This window comes from Triturus cristatus, chromosome 7, assembly GCF_964204655.1.
Source record: "Triturus cristatus chromosome 7, aTriCri1.1, whole genome shotgun sequence".
Classification (NCBI taxonomy): Eukaryota; Metazoa; Chordata; class Amphibia; order Caudata; family Salamandridae; genus Triturus; species Triturus cristatus.
This window is the reverse complement of record NC_140590.1, coordinates 1,789,557,761-1,789,578,380: the sequence shown is the minus strand read 5'-3', so window position 1 is coordinate 1,789,578,380 and position 20,620 is coordinate 1,789,557,761. Positions and strand designations below refer to the sequence as shown.

Here is a 20,620-nt window from a genome sequence, read left to right as displayed (position 1 = left end):
TTTAAAAAAAAAGACAAGCCCGGCAGAGCGTGGCGCGCGTGCGCTTGAGGGCGGGGGAGCGCATTCCAGGAGGGGGAGCTCCGAAAAAGCAGATTGCATGGCGGCACGATGCGCGTGATTGTGCGCGTGCTAGCCATGCAATCCGCTTTTTCGGAGCACTTTTCAAACCCGCTCTCTATAGTCTCGCTCTGCAATCGCTTACGCGATAGCAAGGCGAGACCTAAAAAGCACACTTTCTGACTAAATTTCTAACTTTATCCACATGTTGTGTAATTCCGAAAGCCAGCAGAGAATCCCCCCTGGTGCCATGGGCGGGAACTAAAGGAACAAAATGACACCAAAATATTCCAAAACAGCCCACCGGGGATCAAGAAAATGCTAAAAGAAGTTTATCTATTGGGATGGACCAGGCATTCATAGCACTCTGTGAAATTAGGTGAAATATATTGTTGGTATAATTTTCAGTCAAGGCCTACTAAAATCTAAAGATAAACCCCTAACATCAAGATTTGGCTTTGATGGGTTGTTCAGGTTAATTACATTTCTGATAGACGAGAAGAGGCAGGAATATTTAGCATTAAGTTACACAGTGTACCATTTGGTACATTTTATTTACATTTCTATTTTTTGTTTTAGTTGGGTGGGATTGATTAGCATGACCTAAATTACAAAGGAAACCTGCCTGACCAGCATTGAAGTCACAGAACTAGCTGTCTTTGATTCATCTGGTTTTGATCCTGGTATTCTAATTTTAGTGTCATTGGAAATAAAGTGTATCGTGTGATCTTGTCTACTGGAGTAGTTCATATTGATGCTACTACTACAACAACAAGCAATTCTCCGTCTACTACTATTGGTAATGATAACAATATTCGGTGTTCTGACTGTCATCAAATAGACAACAAGAGTGCAGCTGGATATATCTGTGATGCCACTCAGAACCCCAAGATGAATACCATCCCTGCAATTCACTTTTTATCTTTCTATAATTTTATGTGAAGAATAGCCCCCAAAATCATCGACCCCTGCGTTCAGCTGTTACACAGGTGTTGAAAGGTTATGGGGGTGCCATGCATAACAAGGCCTCTCCTCCCTCTCCCTTCATTAAGCAGCTCCCCACCTTTCCTCTCTTCCTTCCCCCTCCTGCAGCTTTGCTTTCTGCTTTCATTCAAAGCAGACAAGTAGGGCTGAGCCGGCAGTCTCTCAGAGAGCCCTGTCAGCCTGGACTGGAAGGATTTTCTGACATAGCAGCAGAGGGTAATTTAGTCTTGCTATCAACTGTTGCTATGTCATAGCAGTGTGCTAGAATCTGGTGTGAGTGAAAGAGGCTGCCTAAGGAACCTGTGCATGACAATATTAGTAGAAGTAGTATTACCATTATTTATTAATATGCTTTACATGATGGCTTGAACAGCACTGTGACTGTTACACACCATAGTCTACTAACCTCAAATGGGTGAAAGGCTGAGCTTGCCTTTTCAAAATTCAAATCCTTGACCTTCAGCACACAACAGATTTCTTAATGGAGTGCAGAACACAGTCAACACTCTTTCTTCATTTAATGTGTGATGAACTTGTGGCTTGTAGCAGTTGTCATTAGTTATCAATATGCATTTCTTCTCTTTCCTGGCATTGTAAATATCTCCCATTCACATTAGTTCTAATTGTTTATTTATAGATGTCCCTCTGACTCGCAAACAGTGCAATGAGCATTGCTTGGATTACATATTAACTTAATGATTTCCTCTTCCTTCAGTGTCTCAAAAGATCTATTGACTGATTTGTCTTTCTCAGTGGAGAATGATAGTAGTGTTTTCACAATGCCATTGTACTTTTCATAAGTCACACTATAAAATTTAAAGCTTTCGGGTTCTCAATAGGGGTGGGTAAAATATTTTGATCCACCCAATGAATTAGCAGAATTTTGGCCAATCTGCTTTACACTTTAACGTGGAATTCTAGGCAAATTCCGCCAATCGCTGTGTAGCATATATTATTTCCCACCAGTCTCCAGAATATGTGAGCTGGCAAGTGCAAGTGAGATTTGGCAGTATATTTTTTACTCAGGCAACAACAAAATCAGCTCCAAAGGCCTCAAGGTTTTGCCGGCTTTTCTGGTCTGTGTGTCACTCCCCGTTTACTCTGCCTAGAGTCAATTATCTCTCTTTTCCTAGGTTCAAACCCACTTTCCTCCACAGGGTAGCATACCACTTACTTCTGTGTGGTAATTTTGTTTGGCACTGATTTCCTGTCTTGGAATTGCTATTGGTACTTGGGATTTATTCCTGCTTTGGTATTTTATCTTCTTGGTAACTCTTGGTAATTCTGATTGATGTAGTCCGTTGTTGTTGAGATCCCCGCCTGCTCCTGCCAATTTTCCCACCCGCTGGTTCACACTTTGTGACTCTTGCCTCCTTCACAGTCCCACCCAGGACTACTTATGTCGGTCACTGCATGGCTGCGCTGCATGGCTGTGCCGCTGGCACAAAAGGTAGGCCCGTCTGTACCCATCCATGCCTGAACTGTGTCCAGCACCACAAACCCTTTGCTCTCCCAACACTTCACTGCCCAGGAGCTCTGGACCCTGCACTCTGAACATCATAACAACTCCTGCTTACTTCTCTTCAGAAATGCCACGGAAACCTAGGACACCATCACCTCCCTCTCCCCGATGTAGCCTTCGTCGCCTACCATGGCTCAATCCCTTCTGGAAGCCTAACATCGCCACTGCAACATCCACTGGCTACAAGATGCTACACTGAGACTGCACCAACAAACACTGCAGGGGTATCGCCATCATCTTCAAGGAACTTATCCAATGCACCATCACCAATGATGACCCCACGCCTTTCATGGAACACTGCAACTTTCAACTACAGACCAACCCCAAGACCACGTTAAGAAGCTCCATCATCTACAGACCCCCAGAACCCCAACCTGTCTTCTGCAATACCATCTCTAACTTCATATCTCCCCTAATTCATCTACTCTTGCTCAATTTCCACTCAACCCCAACAACGCCAATTCCACCTCCCTCCTGGAAAACCTTAACAACATCAACCTCACCCGACTTGTCACAGAACCGACGTACAAAGACAGACACACACTCAGCTCCATCTTCACCTCCAGCAACAGGTTCAAATTCAGCCATGTCACAGAACTCAACTGAGCCAACAATGCCATAGTTTACCTCACAATCTCGGACACTCAACATATCGCAGCCAAGCATCACGACTCCTCCCACCACAGCTGAGGCAAAGTAACCAAGACACAATGGACAAAGTCCCTCAGCACCACCAAAACAGAAACTTCATAAGACCTTAACTAGGCCATCCAGAAATTAGCCGCTTGGATCACCAAATGTGCTGACCGATTTGCCTCGTTCAAACCTGAAAAAAACAAGAAATCCTCAGAACAAGCAAGCTGGCCAACCACAGAGTTCAAAACCACAAGCACAGCTGCTACTGACTTGAGAAATGCCACAAGGAACCCTGCCGACTGAGCTGCTCACAAAGCAGCCCTCAGAAACTACCACCTATGCATCAAAGAAGCCAAGAAAGTAGCCGTCACAGTCCACATCAAAACTGTGGCCAACAACACAAATGAACTCATCAAATTTTTCAGCAGAAAGTTTGTGCATTATAAGACCGATATTCCTTCATTCCGTTAGGCCCCTCCTGTGTTCCTCCCACCTCTGGATCTATCCATAGCATCATGACGCCCTTGGGCAAAGATTGCGCTTTATAAGACTAATAGTCATTCAAAATAGTCAAGGGATTCTCCAGCCTGGGAGCCACAGAAAACACCATCCAACCCTCTCAAGAATACTGTGACTTCCTCTGGGACTACTTCTACAGTAAGATTGCCACGATCTCCAGAAATTTCGACCGCCCCAACCCACTACTCTTATCACCAATCACCTCTACCACTCAGCACACAGCAGCCGAATGATCACCACCAGGTCTCCACTCACCACCCAGACCACCACGCTCATCATGACTTCAATTCACTCTGTGGCACCCACTGCCTCCTGCCCCCACCATCTATAAAACCTCAGAGCCAACCATATCAGCACGGAACTCACCCGCATCATCAACACTTCCATCTCCACAGCAGCCCTCCCAGTCAAATGGAAAAACGCAGAGGTCAGACTCTCCTTAAGAAATCCTCTGCTGACCCCAGTGCAAACTAATGTCTGATCTTCCTATTCCCTTACCTAGCCAAAGTACTCGAGAAAGCCATCAATGTACAGCTTACAGATTACCGGGATTAAAACCACCTCCTTGATGTCTCAGCTTCCATACCAACCACATCACTGAGACCGGACTAATCACTGCCACAGATGACATCAGAACTCTCCTCAACTGCAGAGAAACTGTGGTGTGTGATCCTCCTCGACCTTTCTGCTGTGTTTGACACCATCTTCTACCACACTCTACATCGGCATACAGCAAAACATCATCAGGTGGAATGTGTCCTTCCTCAGAGGGTGCACACAGAGCATACAGCTGCCTCCTTTCACCTCCAAAACCAAGGATATCTAATGGAGCATACCCCAAGGATCATCTCTCAGCCCCACCCTGTTCAGTTTCTACATGAACCCTCTCGCTGACATCATCGGATCCCATAGCCTCAACATAATCACCTACGCAAATCACACAAGTAATCCTCACACTCACCAAGGACCTTTCCAACGCCAAAACCAACTTTTACAATGCTATGGTCAACGTAGCCAACTGGATGTGAGACAACTGCCTCAAACTCAACTCCAACAAGACAGAAGAACTGATCTTCAGAAAGAACATCTCCATTTGGGACCACAGCTGGTGGCCAGCAAAACACTACCAAGACACACGCCAACAGACCATGCACACAACCTAGGCATCATCCTCGAAAGTAAACTGACCATGAAACAACGAGTCAACACAGTCACCTCCTCTTGCTTCCACATCCTCCACATGCACTGCTGAATATTCAGATTCACACAAGTCTTTGTCACCAGCCTCCTAAACTACAGCAATGCTCTCTATACCGGCATCTCCACCCATCTCCTCAGATGGATCCCAACTATACAGAACGTGGCAGACAAACTCACCCTAGACTTCCCAAATGGACCCTCACCTCAAAAAGCTTCACTGACTACCCATCCAGAAAAGATGATAGTTCAAGATCCTCAAGCACACCTATAAAGCTGTAAACTATCAAGGACCCTTCTACATTAAACATTGACTTGAGTTTCCATCTTCCCACTAGACACCCGCACTCCTCCTCTCTTGCCCTCATGCACAATCCCTATCCGTCTCAGCCGCAGATGAGGCCACTCCTTCTCCTACATCTCTGCCAAGACCTGGAACAACCTGCCATTCCACCTCCGAACAGCACCCTCCCTGGCAGACTTCAGAAAGAAGCTCAAGATATGGGGTTTCGACTGAGATACAGCACCCTCAGTTCCCAGATACCGTAGAGGGTGATAGTGCTGCACTCTAAAAATGACGATTCATTGATTGTTTGCACAACACATAGTGCTACTCACACTGATATTCAGAGCTGCTCTTGCTACCGGCGCAAAGCCTGAGGAGTCAAATACCCTTCTACATCAACCGTTGAATGAGTTTCCATCGTCCCACAAGACACCTGCAATCCTCTTCTCTTGCCCTTGGGCACAACCCGGACATCCATTACAGTCACAGTAGAGGTCGTTCCTTCTCCTACATTGCCAACAAAACCTGGCAGACTTCTGGCGCTAAGCTTGTGGAGGTTTTCTGTAACTCTTGTAAGTAGGAAGAAAGTATAGCTATGCTCCAAACTATCTTTAAGAAACAGCAGTGACCACAGATTGGACTTCCTCAACTCCTCCTCTTAATTCTCCCTTCTTGATTTACCAGTGCAGTCACCTACTGTAGCTTTACAATTACTTTTCTTTTGTTCAGTTTTATTGGACAATATGATAATCTCCCCAACTTTCCTATAAGAATATGCAATGTCACACAAAACTCTTTTACAATTCCCACAGGCTGTAGACACCTATCCTTCTGCCCAAGTAAGCAAAAACATACCACAGCACAAACTTACTGACACACCTAACAAACCCAAGACATGATGCCCTTCCTTTATTTTAATAATAATATCTTCTTTATTCGTTTTTTTACAATTTTTAAAAACCATAAAAGAACAATTGTTTAGACAATACAGTACAAAATAAAGAAAAGAAAAACATATGTTTTAAAACATAAAAATAATAGTTAAAACCTATCATATATCATATGGGCTAGACCAAAGATTCACGAAGTTTCATTTTGTCAACATAGACTAAAATCAGACTCCATATTACAGATTATTCCTATGTTTTCTAATACATCTTAGAAAGTTGAGGACATAATAACAGATCAATTCGGAATCTAACATTTGAAGACGTAACATCGCAGGCCGACATTGTCTTAATCCCCATCGCTTTAATACAGGTAATAACCAAACCTTCCTATTTGGGTGATGAAATTTACAAAAAAGAATAGTATGTATATTTGACTGCATTGATACTTCATCACAAGGACAAAAAGTGGGATTTAAATCCCAACTATTTCTATCGGGGAAAGATACTAATCTGAAAAAAGAATCTAATCTGAATCTTGTCAGCAACATTCTATGATAGGTGCTAATCTGTACAGTTAAGTATGGTTGAATGGAATAAGTGGTCTGAATCAAATTGGCGTGAAGGGCCAATGGTTTTATTGCCACAGAAGTCAACCTCAAGGACTCCAAGTGCGTTAACGCCAATTTTTTCAGCGCTCTCTTTGGCATTTCGATGATTTTTTTGGGGTCGTAATAATATTTCTCCAAGCCAAGATCCTTGAAGAAATTTCTTACATAGCATAGCCAATTTATTTTTAAAGGATGGTCTATGGTCATTGAGTCTAACAAAATTTCCTGCGAAAAGACGTTAATAACGGAGGTCCAAATACGTCGCCAGAGCAATAGGGGCTGAATTCTTATCAGATCCTCGAGATAGGGAATTCCAAGCTCCAAGTGGAGAGCGTATACTGAGGTGCTCATTGGTACGGCTAAAAGAAATCTAAAAAAATTATTTTCGGCAACCTGAAGGGCGCTGACCTCTACGGATCCCCATACTCCAGCTCCATAGAGGGCAATCGCCTGTCATTTGGCTGAATAGATTTTTAGAAGCTCCACTGGGGGCCTTTTCCCTAGTCTCTGGGAGAAACTTATCAGAGACATAATAGCTCTTTTAAACAGGTGACATCTAGCCTCAACTGCTGATCTCCAATTGACCCCGTCATCAATCATTATCCCCAGGTAGCAATACTTAGTAGTCACCTCCAATTTTTGATCTTTAAGATAGATGTTCTTTACTTGCTTTTTTGCTCGCCCGGCAACCATGACAAAGGTTTTTTTAACATTGACTTGTAAGTCCAAGCCACCCATAAACTCGACATATCTATTTAGGGATTTCTGCAGTTCGCATGGGGTGCGGGCCAAAATGACTGCGTCGTCCGCATAGAGCAAGGCAGGTATCAAACGCCGTTTTACCCGAGGTAGGTCCAGAGCCCCCCTCAACATCTCCACCTCCAAACCATTTGTATACAGGGAGAAGAGGAAGGGGGCAAGGACGCACCCCTGCCTGACTCCTCGCTCCACTCCGAAAGGCACGGTCAATTCGCCCTTCGTGCCAAATCGCACCCTTGCAGAAGCCCCTGAATATAACTCTCTCATAAAATCTACGAGAGGGGGGTCCACTCCCATATGTGTCAAGATGTTCCAAAGTTTTATGTGTGAGACACAGTCAAATGCAGCAGATAAATCTACATAGACCATATAAACCATTTCTTTTTTTACTTGGCAATATTTTCCCAAGATCAGACTAAGATTAAGGGCCTGCTCCACCGTTCCAAACCCCTCCCGAAATCCAAATTGTAAATCTGATATAATATTTCCCTCCTTAGCCCACTGCCGGAGTCGTTCAAGGACAACTCTACCAACCACTTTACCTAACGAGTCCAAAAGGGAAATAGGACGATAACAATTAACGTCTTGGCGGTCTCCTTTTTTAAAAATTGGGACCATAATTGACTTTGTCCAAGAATCAATCAGGCCAACTTTTGCCGCTGCGGTGCATACTCTTGTAAGGATGGGGGACCAGAGATCCGAATTGAATTTGAACAGATCAACTGGAACCCCATCCGGGCCTGGGGCTTTCCCGCTCTTACTTGCTTTTAGGGCCGCTAAAACTTCGGTGATATCAAAAAATAAGGAAATGGGATAGTCAACATTTGGGAGAAAGTGTTGTGAACTCTTGCTAACAGTTACTGTGTCTTTAAAAATCTTGGAGAAGTGTGCCACCCACGTATCTTCATCAATGGCCACTTCTATCTTGGAACTGTCTGGGTCCAAAAAATATGGTGTTTTGACAGTACGCCAAAAGGCCAAGCTGTTCTTTGACACAGCGCTGGAGTGTAAATCATCCCATAACTTCTTTTTTAATTCAATGATTCTTTGCTTTCGTGCATAAACATATTGGCGCCTCAAAGATCGGATTATTTCTGGAACTCTATCTGTTTTTTTTAATTCCTTTTTTAAATTAGCTAGGGCTATAGTGCAGGAGTGATTAAACCAACCTTTATTTGTTGGGAGTGACCTCCTTGATGCTATGGTGAGAAGTCCCTTGATCTTCTCTAGTATTTGTATAAAATTAGTTAAAACTTCTTCATCAGATAACGATAGATCGAGGCCATTGATTATATTTATATATGCCGCTTTTCCCAGTTTCCCAGTAATTACCTCCGGATTGATCGTCTCCCACTTCAGTGCATACCCGTTTGTCCTGACTAGCTCTAATTTATTTTGTGCGAGAGTTGTCGCTATTAGGTCCATTTCAGGTTGGCCCTTTGTTCGTTGTATTTCTAATCTGAGAGCGGAATGGTCACTAAAAGTGTTTATCAGCACCTCACAGGACCTCACTCGGGGAGACAAAGCTGACGAGAGAAAGATATAATCAACTCTCGTACTATAGCCCCTACCGACGTACGTTGGTTGTAAGAGATTTGACCCTGGAGTTAATTCATTTACTATTTCAAGTTCTAAATCCAATAACATATTATTCATGGCAGTCCCCGCTTTACTATGAGTAAAGTGCATAATAGGAGCGTTGTCTTCATCCACGATTCCGCATCTGTTTTTCCCAACATGTGGGCATGGATGTATATTTAAGTCTCCACCACATACGAAATGAACTGGCCCTTTACCAACTATAGAGTTATTTCTCAATTTCTCCTTGATGTTGGAGATAAGAGACATAAATTGAGCATCTTCGAGGTTGTTATATAAATTAAGCAAGAGGATGGGCACGGTTTTATTGGGAAGAAGCTTTAATAGTTGGTAGTTTGGGTCCGACGCAATCAACGATGTTTTAAAATAATTTACTGTATTGGCAATATATGTGGTCAGGCCCCCCTTAGGTCTACCAATACCTCCTCCCAAAGCTGGCGTAAAATATGTTTGAAACCCAGGGAGATGAAGCTCCGTTAGGGACCAGGTCTCCTGTAAACAAATAATTTTCCCCTGTTCTAGGAAATATGTTACCGAGCCATCTTCAATTTGGGAGCGAAGCCCCGCTATGTTCCAAAAAAGAATAGATAGCGGTTCTATTTCTATAGCGGTGCAATTCTACGTTGGTCACTACTTCTTGAATTGGACAATTCATTGTGGGATTGAGTATAGAATGTGATGTACTATGGTTGGAGTCTTTGGATGGAATTAATGGTCAATCAACCATTTCAAGGACACTAAATCTATTGTCCGTTGGGATCCCAAACCAGGGTTCCCTTTGAATTGGCTCTCTATTTGACATTCGCTGTTGGTGGACGCCCCATTCATCTCTTCCTCCACGCCAAAATCGTGGTCCTGGTAAGTGCCGGTAACCACCATGCTCGCGAAAACGGGAACCCACTGTTTGCCATTGGTTAGAATAGTTATCGTGAGCTGAGGCTGTTATTTCCCAAGGATGAGCATTATTAGTAGGAAACTCCCTAAGAGGCCTGGAGGGATAGAAAAAGGAGAGTCGCCTAGTTCCTATTTCGCCATAATTGTTTGGAAACTCCCCAGAGCATATATCATCCACCACCCAGGGATGTTCAAATGAAATCAAAATGCAGTCTCCCGGTATCGTTTTTCTACTTTTCCCCACCCAAGGGGTTCTACGGACCATCAGAATCCTCGATGACCCGGGTTCTGTAATGGGACGATTATTGTTTAACCAATACTAAACCTTATTTTTCAACGACCATGTAGATTCCACGACATGATCTTCTAGCTCGGGTACTCCTATCATAACTACCACATATGGACTTGCTTCCGGAGGCAAGTCTACCGCCAATCTACTTTTAGAAAAACCCCTCGTATCATCTGTGCTGGTATCAGTTGTTGCTATTTTGGGAGCCTGCTTGTTTAAAGTCAGAGTATTTGTTTGATGCAACGATTTTTTTTCCCTAGGGACAGGGATTTTGGGACCTGCGGTTGCTACTCTCGGGGCATTAACCTGCGGAGAGTTTATGTTAGTATTCACAATAGGTTCTTCTGCTCTCTCTATAATAAGTACATCGGGGGGTTGTAGTTTAGAAGAAGGCTCTGATAAAGCAGTTTTGTGTTTTTTATTATACATGTGTGGCAAATTTTGAGAAGGTGGTTTAGTTCCCCTCTTTTTTTTTTCCCCTAGTGCTTGTTTAGGTTTCATAATGTTAACGAGAAGCTGTAATTGTTGCTCCATCTGGGACAATCTTAAATCAAGTGGTGCAATAGCGATGTTTAAGAGCTCTGCTATGTTGTTTATTAGATGTGGATTTACATTGTCCCTTTGCGTATTGCTAGATGGGAAATGGATGGGGTTTGCTATGCTTGGAGAATCTAGATTGTCATGTAGGGACTGATTAATAGCTGAGTTATCAGAAAAGTAGTCGTCTTGTGGAGGTATTATGAGTTTTACTTCGTGTTGGGTACTAGAATCATGATGAACCGGATTTTTTGCGTTTATCTTTCGTTTCTTAATTGCTCCCTCTCTCCTGCCTCTGGTGGTCCTTATTTCATCTGGAGTTATTTTGGGAATTAATTCTGGGGTCCTTTCTAGGTCCAAACTTAGTTGAAAGTCAGAAAGTTGTGAGGCCGACAAATCTACATTATTTGGGAGACTTCTCCTACCCTTGGAGATCGTCCCGCGCCCCCTATTGGGCTGAACCTCGGGGGTTTTTGCATTCTTTAAATTTCCCATGGACGACCTCTTTGCCAATGCGAGATCTAAGGACACCCTACCTTCAATTAGACTAATGCTTTGATCAATAAAAGTATTTGCCTTGATAATAAAGTCGTCCATAGGACCTAGGGATTTTCCTCCGCCCCCCTTTACTTTAGTTTTGCTTCCTCTCGTGAGAACCATATCCACGATATCTCAATAAAAATATTCACCAACTCACGTTATTAAGAAGATTGGACCAGTCAATATCATACACAAAAAGAGTGACCTGTTCGGTGATGTTCAAGAAGAAATGGTGGTCCACTGGGTCAAACAAACTTGTTTTTAAGGGACTGGGCCCGGTCCGATCTCTTCCGTTCTCTGACGGCTTCAGACGGCGCGCCCTTTGCCCGGGGTTAGCCCCGGGCGCTCCCGCGCGCTCCCGCGTCGCTTGAATAGAATTCCTTAAATAGGTGGGGCGTGTGGGGACGGGGGCGTGTCGTCCAGGGAGAGCAGCCCAGGTGGAAGCTATTGGGCACGCAGGGACTCCTGGACAATGGAGTCCCCTGCAGCTCGCAGCCCTGTCCGCAACCGCCCACCCCGCTTGATTCAGCCCTGATTCCACACCACCCTTGTGATGTTGGGAGGGCGCTGCGGGACCCGCGCAGCGGGTCCGGCGAGTTGTTGGCGCTGACAGGGGCACAAAAGAGTCACGCTGTAATTCCCACGTCGAACTGGCAACAAAGGTAAATCCCAAGAATAAAGAGTTTTGGATCAGTTTTAAGCAAGCGGCTATGCAGGGGGGCGTGTCGTCCAGGGAGAGCAGCCCAGGTGGAAGCTATTGGGCACGCAGGGACTCCTGGACAATGGAGTCCCCTGCAGCTCGCAGCCCTGTGCGCTACCGCTCACCCCGCTTGATTCAGCCCTGATTCCACACCACACTTGCGATGTTGGGAGGGCGTTGCGGGACCCGCGCAGCGGGTCCGGCGAGTTGTTGGCGCTGACAGGGGCACAAAAGAGTCACACTGTAATTCCCACGTCGAACTGGCAACAACGGTAAATCCCCTTCCTTTATGTCCATCTGGAGCCCAATTCCATCGCTGTAACCAATTACCCCTCTTGCACCTGCTCCATGGCTTCCCAGAATCCACTCTGGCACCCTTTAAAGGGGATCCCACACAATATAGCAAGCTTCATCCAGGGCTTGAAGCAACATGTTCACTTCATCCACATCCTGTTAGAATTACATTGGCTCCACTTGCCAGCTCACACATCTTCAAAACCAGCTGCATCATTGAAAAAGCCAACCCCACAGGCACCTCCAGCTATCTTGAAAACAACCTCACTATCTCTGTTGGTTCTTGGTACTCCCACCGCCATCCCTCTTCCTGAATTCAGACTAAGAAATGTAAAAAAAAAGAAGAAAAAAACAAAACATCGGGCCTCTTCGATCTATGTATTCAGGATCTGGAACATCATCCCTGTATCCATCAGATGATGCCAATGCTGCCCCAGTTTAGGAATGAGTTGAAGACTCACCTCTTAAAAGAACACTACATCACACTCCATTACCAGTGTACAAATCAGTACCTCTCCTATCACTTATTAACTTTATTCTTGTCTTTAACTCTATACAGCGCTCTGCTTCTATTTAGATGCGCTCACAGTATATATATATATACTGCATTTACACATGCTTTGAGCTTGCATTGTTAATGGCATTGGAACCTCGCTCAAAGACTCCACTCTGCAGCCAAAAGGAACAGTAGTCCATACGCTACTTAGGAAGCCTCCATTCAATAGGCAGAATCCCTTTCAAGAATGTGTGTCTCACTTACAAATGACAGGCGGCTCTCAATCTGGAGAACTCCACCACCAGCAAAGATTCGGCACTACTGCACTTCCTGCCCCCGCTTTGACAGTGAAATTAAGACCTCCCAATGACCTCCAGGACATGTGGACCACATACAGGAACAAGGACATAGATGCATCTCTGTGACTGATCCCAGGCTCTAGAATTGCAATCCCTGTAAAGTCACCCCACACCCATCTTAATTCAAAACAAGAAGCAACATGTTAGGAGCCACAGCACCCACGCCTGAACCTTACTTTATATGTGAATGTCACTCATCTCAGTTTTTCAGGATTATGCCTGGAAACCTGTCACAGATATTCGGATGTAGCCTGGAGAGTTATTGTGAATAAGAACAAGTTGGAAATCTGAAACCTTGGCAGAGTGAAAAAGTGCAGGAGCAGATTTCAGGTTTTCTGTTGTAATCATGCCCTGGGTATATATATATATATTTATATATATATCTCTGTAAGGCCTGTGCCACAATCTACACCTGTCGTACAGTGTAATATTATTAATAATGGGCCTTACTTATAAGAAACTTCTGCAGCGTGGTGCCGCAAGATATTTGGATGCATTGTGCTGCGTTCATTTCAAAGCACAGGGTTGTGTCATATTTCCAACAATATGACACATCCCTGTGCTATCCCCAGTGCACAATTGGCTGCTGTATGCTAATGCAGGCACCCTTGCACAAAAACAATCAAAAGCGGTGTTTTACTCATTCAATGTGTGCTGCAGAATGCAGCACGCATAGAAAGATGAAAAAACAGGAGAAATAAATGTATTCCTCCTCATTGCCCCTCCTTACGCCTCCCCTGAGGAGGCGTAGGATTCTGACACATTCCCAGGTTTATGACACATTGTAAATCTGGGAATGCGGCAGAATCCTTAGATATTGCATGAGAACACCCACAGCAACACCCATGGCATGCCTCTTTCACACAAAGTGCTGCAAGGCAAGGGGCCATATTTACAAGGACACAACAAGCCATGCAGGATGGCTTTCTATGGCCTTTCAAATATGGAGCATCAAACTGCGTTGCTGGTGCACCAAAACATATGCCCTAATGTATTTGCATAATACTGTATTATTAATACCTAAAAAAAATTGGTGTTATTGACAGATCTCTGTTAAATGTTTTAAAGCCCTCGTGAGCTTGGATTTCTTTAACAAAATTAAACACTTTATATATGTTATTTAAAACAATATTTACATATAGGAATTCTCTATTTTTAGTTAAAAAAGAAAACGGCGATGCTGGCTTACTCGTATAATCTGTCCTACTTGAGCAAGAATCCTGGAGCAGTGGTGACGTCAGGCATCAAAACAAGGGTAGGTGCAGCTGCATAGGAGTGATGTCCACGATGAAGCAATGTCATCTCAGACGTGCTTCAGCAAGAGTGGGAATGGTACTGCATACAAGAGGGGACATTTATCCAGGTTCCCACTCACTGGGATTGCTTAGCATAAGCCAGAATTCCCCTTAGACATGATCCCCTATGATGGACAATGCAGCAGAGATGTCACTGCTGTGGGACTTGTTATCAGGAGGTAATCTGTAAAATCACTTGTGTGCTTTAACAACACAAGCTTCATTAGCTACACGTGTTGATAGTAATTTAGAAAAATACTTTTGAAAACTAATCAGAAAAGTAAAAGCTATAAAGAATTGTGCAAAAGTAGTTGGTGAACAAATAATTAATTCCAAAAGTGTTACGGAAGCTTGTTAATTAAAGCATCATGCAGTCCTAAAAATCACAGTTTTTCAATGTGTATGAGACAAAATAACAAAACATAACTTTCTGGGATCCAGCTTGTAGTTTTGCAGCAAGGGTGTCCAGTATATAAGTTTTGTAGTGAGGTTATAGAAGTTCCTACTTAATAATGCTAGGAAGATGACTAAACCACAGGCTGGGTTTCCCTTTTAGCACCCTATGTGACTGCCATTCATTGGCTTCAACATATGCCAGCACACTATGTAATGGGCGGTTGCTTGATTCTAAATGTGCTAACATATGTGTTGTAGGAAAGTAGGATTTGCTTATTATGGTTAACCTCCCTTTTTGCTTGATGTTACACTGTATTGACTAATCTGACTAGGATCCTGCTAATCAGGACCCCAATCTTTTTGCGTTCCCCGTAAAATGTTATGCTATGTACTTTGGTACACTCCAGATTGGATACTGGGGTACCCATATAAGTCCCTAGTATATGGAACCCATGTACCCAGGGCATAGGTACCCCAGAAGCTGCCCATGGGCTGAAGCATGTATTATGCCACCCATGAGAGGCCATGCAAAATGTGGAAGGTATGATTCCACCCTTCTGAAGGAAGCTTCATGGGGTCACTGCTCTTTCCGGTGCCAGCCATCTCGACCTGGTCGGCACAAAATGGATGGTGCCGACCAGAGACAGATTTCTGCGCTCCTGCTGCTGAGCCAAGCTTGAGCCGAGGAAGGCAGCGCAGTAGGCATCCTGTCACAGGGAGGTGTGAGCACCCGGGGCACATTTGGTGTCCCTGTGCATAGTCCAACTCTAACCAGTTCTGGGGGCCATCGGTTCTTGCTCTGGCGCAAAACTGGAAAAGGGACATGGGAGTAACTTCCCCTCTGTCCTGACCCTCCCTTAGGAGTGTCCGCTGAATTTGTCCAACCCTCTCCAGTGGGTACATAAAGGCGTACTTGGTTGTAAGACTTAAGAGTTTATGTCGACAAGATTCTGCAACAAGAAACCACTGACCTTTGACCGTTTGGACACTCTGGACTACGCTGGACTTCGACTTGGCCTGACTTTGTCTCCCTCTCCGTCTAAAGCTTCATCTGTGCCCTTGCACCATAAAGGCTCTGTGCAGAACATTTGGAGCACTAAGGACAACTCAAGCATCTCCCTTGGGGTGAACTCCCCTGCATTTGCAGGCACTGTAACGCAACTGACCGGTCTGCTGATCCTGCGCTCCTGCAGACTCCGACTGCTCCAGCAACACAGGAGGTGGTTCCAAAGAGCTGCCTTTCACTGAGTTTGAGGCCAATATCACTCATGGGGACTGCATTACCTGAACCCCTGTGCACTGTGTACTTTGCAAGTGCATATGCTTGTTGGCAATTGCCAAGCTTGTGCATTGGACTTCGTGTAGTGTAGACCCTGAGCAGTGTTTCCACTAAAGAACTCCAGCCTCCTTCCACTGAGTGCTCCGTGGGTTGGTACTTTGTGATTTTGCTCGAGGTCCCCTCGTGACTCCTGGTCATTTGGCCTGTGGGTCCTCCTGAGGGTCATCTTGAATTCTGATGGGCTTTTCTGGTTGCTTAAGACGTGCCCTGACTCCCCATTGCTTGGTGAATCCCCTGGTTCTTGCTGGTCCACACCGTAACCTGCTTGACCTTCCTGTGTTGGTTGCTGTTGCCAAGGCTTGTTGGTGCTCCAGCCGGACACCTACCCCTCATCACTCGACATCCTTTGTGGGACAGCTTACATATGGCTCCTGGTCCTCGTCGATGTCTCCTGGTCCTCGTGGCTGCAAATTCAAGCATCACTTTGTTGCACCTGAAGCAGCCGACATCGGTGGGCATTCGTTCACTGAGCCCCTGGTCACCGTGAAGTGACCCAGACTCTGTCCCCTCTTCTTTCAGGTTCCTTCCATCATGAATCCACCCTTGGATTCCATCAGACACTTTCTTCCTCTCTAGCAGCAGCTCTTCTTTGCAACTCTCGATTGAAAACGAAGACGGTTTCCTACACCACTCCAGACCTATGCACCCGGCACTCCTGGGATAGGTAACTCAGGCACTCTGGTATTCACGGGTGGTGTGGCTCTCCAAACTCTTAAGTTCCAAAGGGTTTCCTCAAAGTCCACCGAGAAGGGTCCTTAAACTTTAAAACTATAACCGCGACTTCCCAATAGAATTGTACGGAGTCAGCAGTCGTGTTAGCACACTGCACCCATCCTCTGTGGGGTTCCTTTCTACTCACCTTGGGTGGTTCCTTGGGGTCCCAGCAATTCTATGTGTTCTAAACACTGTCTCACCTCCAGTCCTTTTTACAAGAAGAAGTGCCTTCCAGCACATAAACTATGTTTTAGGCAATTTCCTGTATTGTGTGGCATTATTAGCCATTGAATCAGTGTTCCTCTTCCAAGCACGTCATTATGTGGTTACCACATCCACTACGCCCCACCTCACCTACCTTACTACTGCTTACCACCACTCAGGTTTGTGTTGCACTCTTCGGTATTCTATTGTCCCCACTCACCTCAACTGGCAGTTGTCTTCATAGCTGCAAGTCTTGCTGGCCCTCTCCAATTTTCAGCCACCGGCTGTGACCTGCCAGCCTTTACAGACGTGGCACAGGTGAAAACATGTAGCTTCTCTTGTCAGTGTGTATTTTTGCATCTTTCCCTCAATATTCATGATGCTTTCATCACTGAGATAACAAGTCTTTATGTTTGTGGTGATGTCAGCCCGTACTATTTTCTGGCCTATGCTGGTATTCTTTTTCATAGCGAAGTACGGCGGATCTAACGGGTGTTCCATATTTTGTAGTAAATGCCAGTTCTGGAGTATAATACTGCAAAATGTATTTGTGTGGGGTCCAAAGGTAGAGACGCACACCAATGTATCATCTTGTTGTTTTTCTTTCTTGGTAAGTACACTTTCCCTTGGTGTGTAGTATGATCTTTTCATTGCATTTTTCAAGGAACCTTTTTGGATACCCACGTTCTTGAGTACAATTTCTTCTGCTCCTTAACAGTCGTCCATATTGTAAATGTTCTCTCAGGTTGCAAGGGGGAAAACTCTTATAATGTAGAAGAGTATTTCGATCTGTTGCTTTCCTATGTAAGTTTGAGATCAAGGTGTTTCCATCATTTTTTACTTCAACGTCAAGGAATGTTAGACTGTTTTTGTTCTTAGTCAGAGTGAATTTAATATCTGGGTATCTAAAATGTAGTAACAACAGAACAAAGTAGGTGAAGGTCCAAGGGAAAGAATTTAAAGACCAGCAGGTTGTATATCCCCTAAATCAAATCACTATAACACTAATCAACCCGGGTCTGGTGCTGAGTCAACAAAGAAAAACAAAAAGCATATCTACTAATTCTGACATCTCTAGTTAGAAGAGAACCCTTCTAGGAACAGAAACCATCAATCACCGAGGAGTCAGTGTGTTTGTCATCATCTGGGTCTGTCTCCTTTGATACACCGCACCAGGTCTAGGTGGAACGACCTGATTGCGAGTAAAGAGAAGTGGCATACAGGGGTTGCAGTCAGATCTCCACTAGAGATGACAAGAAGCAAAAGGTAAATTCTCGCTCACGTGAGAGGGGTTCTAAAAGTGCAGCACTAAATCATAAAGAGTGAATAAAAATGGCTAGGGGAACTCAAAAGTGCTTTAATTAGTAGAGTACCTCTGCCAACATTAAAAAGCAAAATGGCAACTCAGCATAAATACTTTGTCATTATGCTCATTGTCCATAGTATCTGGTCGACATGTTACTGCCCACTGGGATCTGTGTAGTATCAAGGGCATTCATCAGGACCTAAATTGCTGCTACTATGTAAAAATGTGTGAAAGTATAAAAATTATTACAGACATTCCTACCACCGGTTGAGCTCAACAGATGTCAAAACCGGATACCCCAGAATTCTGGGTGATACCCTCACCTCAACCTGGTTTCTACTCAGGGAAGGGGGCCCCGCTCTCTCCGTTGGTACCCCGGGGCGGTCTATGAGTAAAAGAAAATGTAGCCATTGGTAAAAGGTTTCTAGCTCTTGTTCAGTGCCTCTCCATATGCACCAAATGTCGTTAATGTCGTGGTACCATTGTTTCAAATGTTCCACATAGGGGTTGTTCTTGAAAATATATTTATCTTCAAACCTTGCCATATACAGTATGGCCATCTCCGGAGTGAAGGGACAGCCCATCGCAGTCCCCTTAGTTTGGATGTAGAATGAATCTTCAAATTTAAAGTAATTTTGTTTAGTGCTATTGCAGCCAATTGCAATATGAACACTGTTCGTACCTGTTGTTTTGCGGGTTCTGTATTCCAAATAGTATTCCAGTGCCTCTAATGCCTCAGCTTGAGGAATTTGTGTATATAGAGAGACCACATCAAAAGATATGAGCCACTGCTTAGATGAATCAAAGGATATGCCTTCCATTGTGTTTATAAAATCCGTAGTATCTCTTAAATAGGAAGGTACTTCTTGGAGAAACGGTTTGAGGAAAGTATCCACATAGTTGGATATTGGTTCCGTTAATGAGTCGAAACTGGAAACTAACGGTCTTCCTGGCAGTTCTTTGAGGTCTTCATGAATTTTTGGGAGGAAAAAGATCATTGGAACCCAAGGGTTCCTTTTAGATAGATATTCAAACTCTTTCTTCCCAAGGATTTCTTGTTCAAACTTTCCTTCGTTATTCCATTGATTATACCCTAAAATTCTCCTGTGGGATCAGTGTTGATTTGTCTGTACCAAACTCAGTTTAGAACCTGTTTACGATCTTCTTTTAGGTACATTTCTCTAGGCCAGATGACAACTACTCCACCTTTATCGTTCCCCTTAATGATAAACGTGTCATAATTTTTTTAAATCTTCTATAGCCTTTTGGTGTCCTGGTGTCACATTACTCCTCATGAACGATTTTTCCTTTCTAGTTGCTGTATTGATGACAAAAACAACTTGTTCAAATGCTGGAATTTCCTTGGGAATCATGTGAGTTGGAGGAATAAATCGGGATTTAATACTCAAGCCAGGTGGTTCTGTGGCCATGTTAGTATCTCTTGTTGTTAAGAAGTATTTCAGCCTTATTTTGCGAAAAGAATTCAATGGCTTTGATTTTTAACTTTACAAAATCTGATTGTCTCGTAGGGACGAATTTCAATCATAACTTAAGTACAGATGTCTCATCTTCCGTCAAGATCTTATCCGATAGATTCACAATTGGATTTACGTCTTGTAGAACTGGCGCATGGTACGCATTTCCCATGGTTGTTGTTTGAAGCAAAGTAGTGAATCTCTGTTGGTTCCTGTTGGACGGACTTTCTCCTGCATCTGAATCACCTGTTGAATCTGATGATGACTCCGAAAATGTTAGGAATTTGTTTCAAGACCTTCCTGGGTATTCAGACAAAACTCTCCAGGAATCAGTTTTTGTATAAAAATCGTCTTTCAAGTAAGGATAAACTGACTCCAAACGGAAGGATTTTATATCTTTTTCAAAAAAACTTTTTGTGGTTGATAGTATTGTCCTTAAAGGTGACTAGTTCTTTGTCGATCTTCTCTAGTAGGGTTTTTGACTCTGTTACTGTGTGGTTGTCTTTGATTTCCTGTATTAATTCTTCCAGTTTGGAGGCTTGTTTCTTGCAGATACGTTGTGCTGTCTCTATTGTGTGCACCATCAGATCTCAACTGCATTTAGTAGGAATTACACTGAAACCTTTTTTATTTTTGGGATCATCCGTGAAGATAACTGGGATGTTTATAACCTGTAAGCCCGAAGGTATTATCCCTGCCTTCAAGTGTTCCAGTAGAAAATGTCC

The 20,620-nt window shown here is 43.9% G+C and overlaps 2 long non-coding RNA genes across 3 annotated transcripts in view; one reads left to right on the top strand and one right to left on the bottom strand.

The window, feature by feature from the left end:
* LOC146813135 (uncharacterized) overlaps positions 1-20,620 on the bottom strand; it is a 210,602-nt gene that overhangs the window by 91,741 nt on the left and 98,241 nt on the right. The gene's annotated exons all lie outside the window — the stretch shown is intronic.
* The window catches only part of LOC146813137 (uncharacterized), a 102,042-nt gene that overhangs the window by 75,995 nt on the left and 5,427 nt on the right, over positions 1-20,620 (top strand). For both annotated transcript variants that reach the window (XR_014966958.1, XR_014966957.1), the window contains one exon: positions 14,326-14,421. This is a non-coding gene — a long non-coding RNA (uncharacterized LOC146813137). The remainder of the gene's footprint in view (positions 1-14,325; positions 14,422-20,620) is intronic.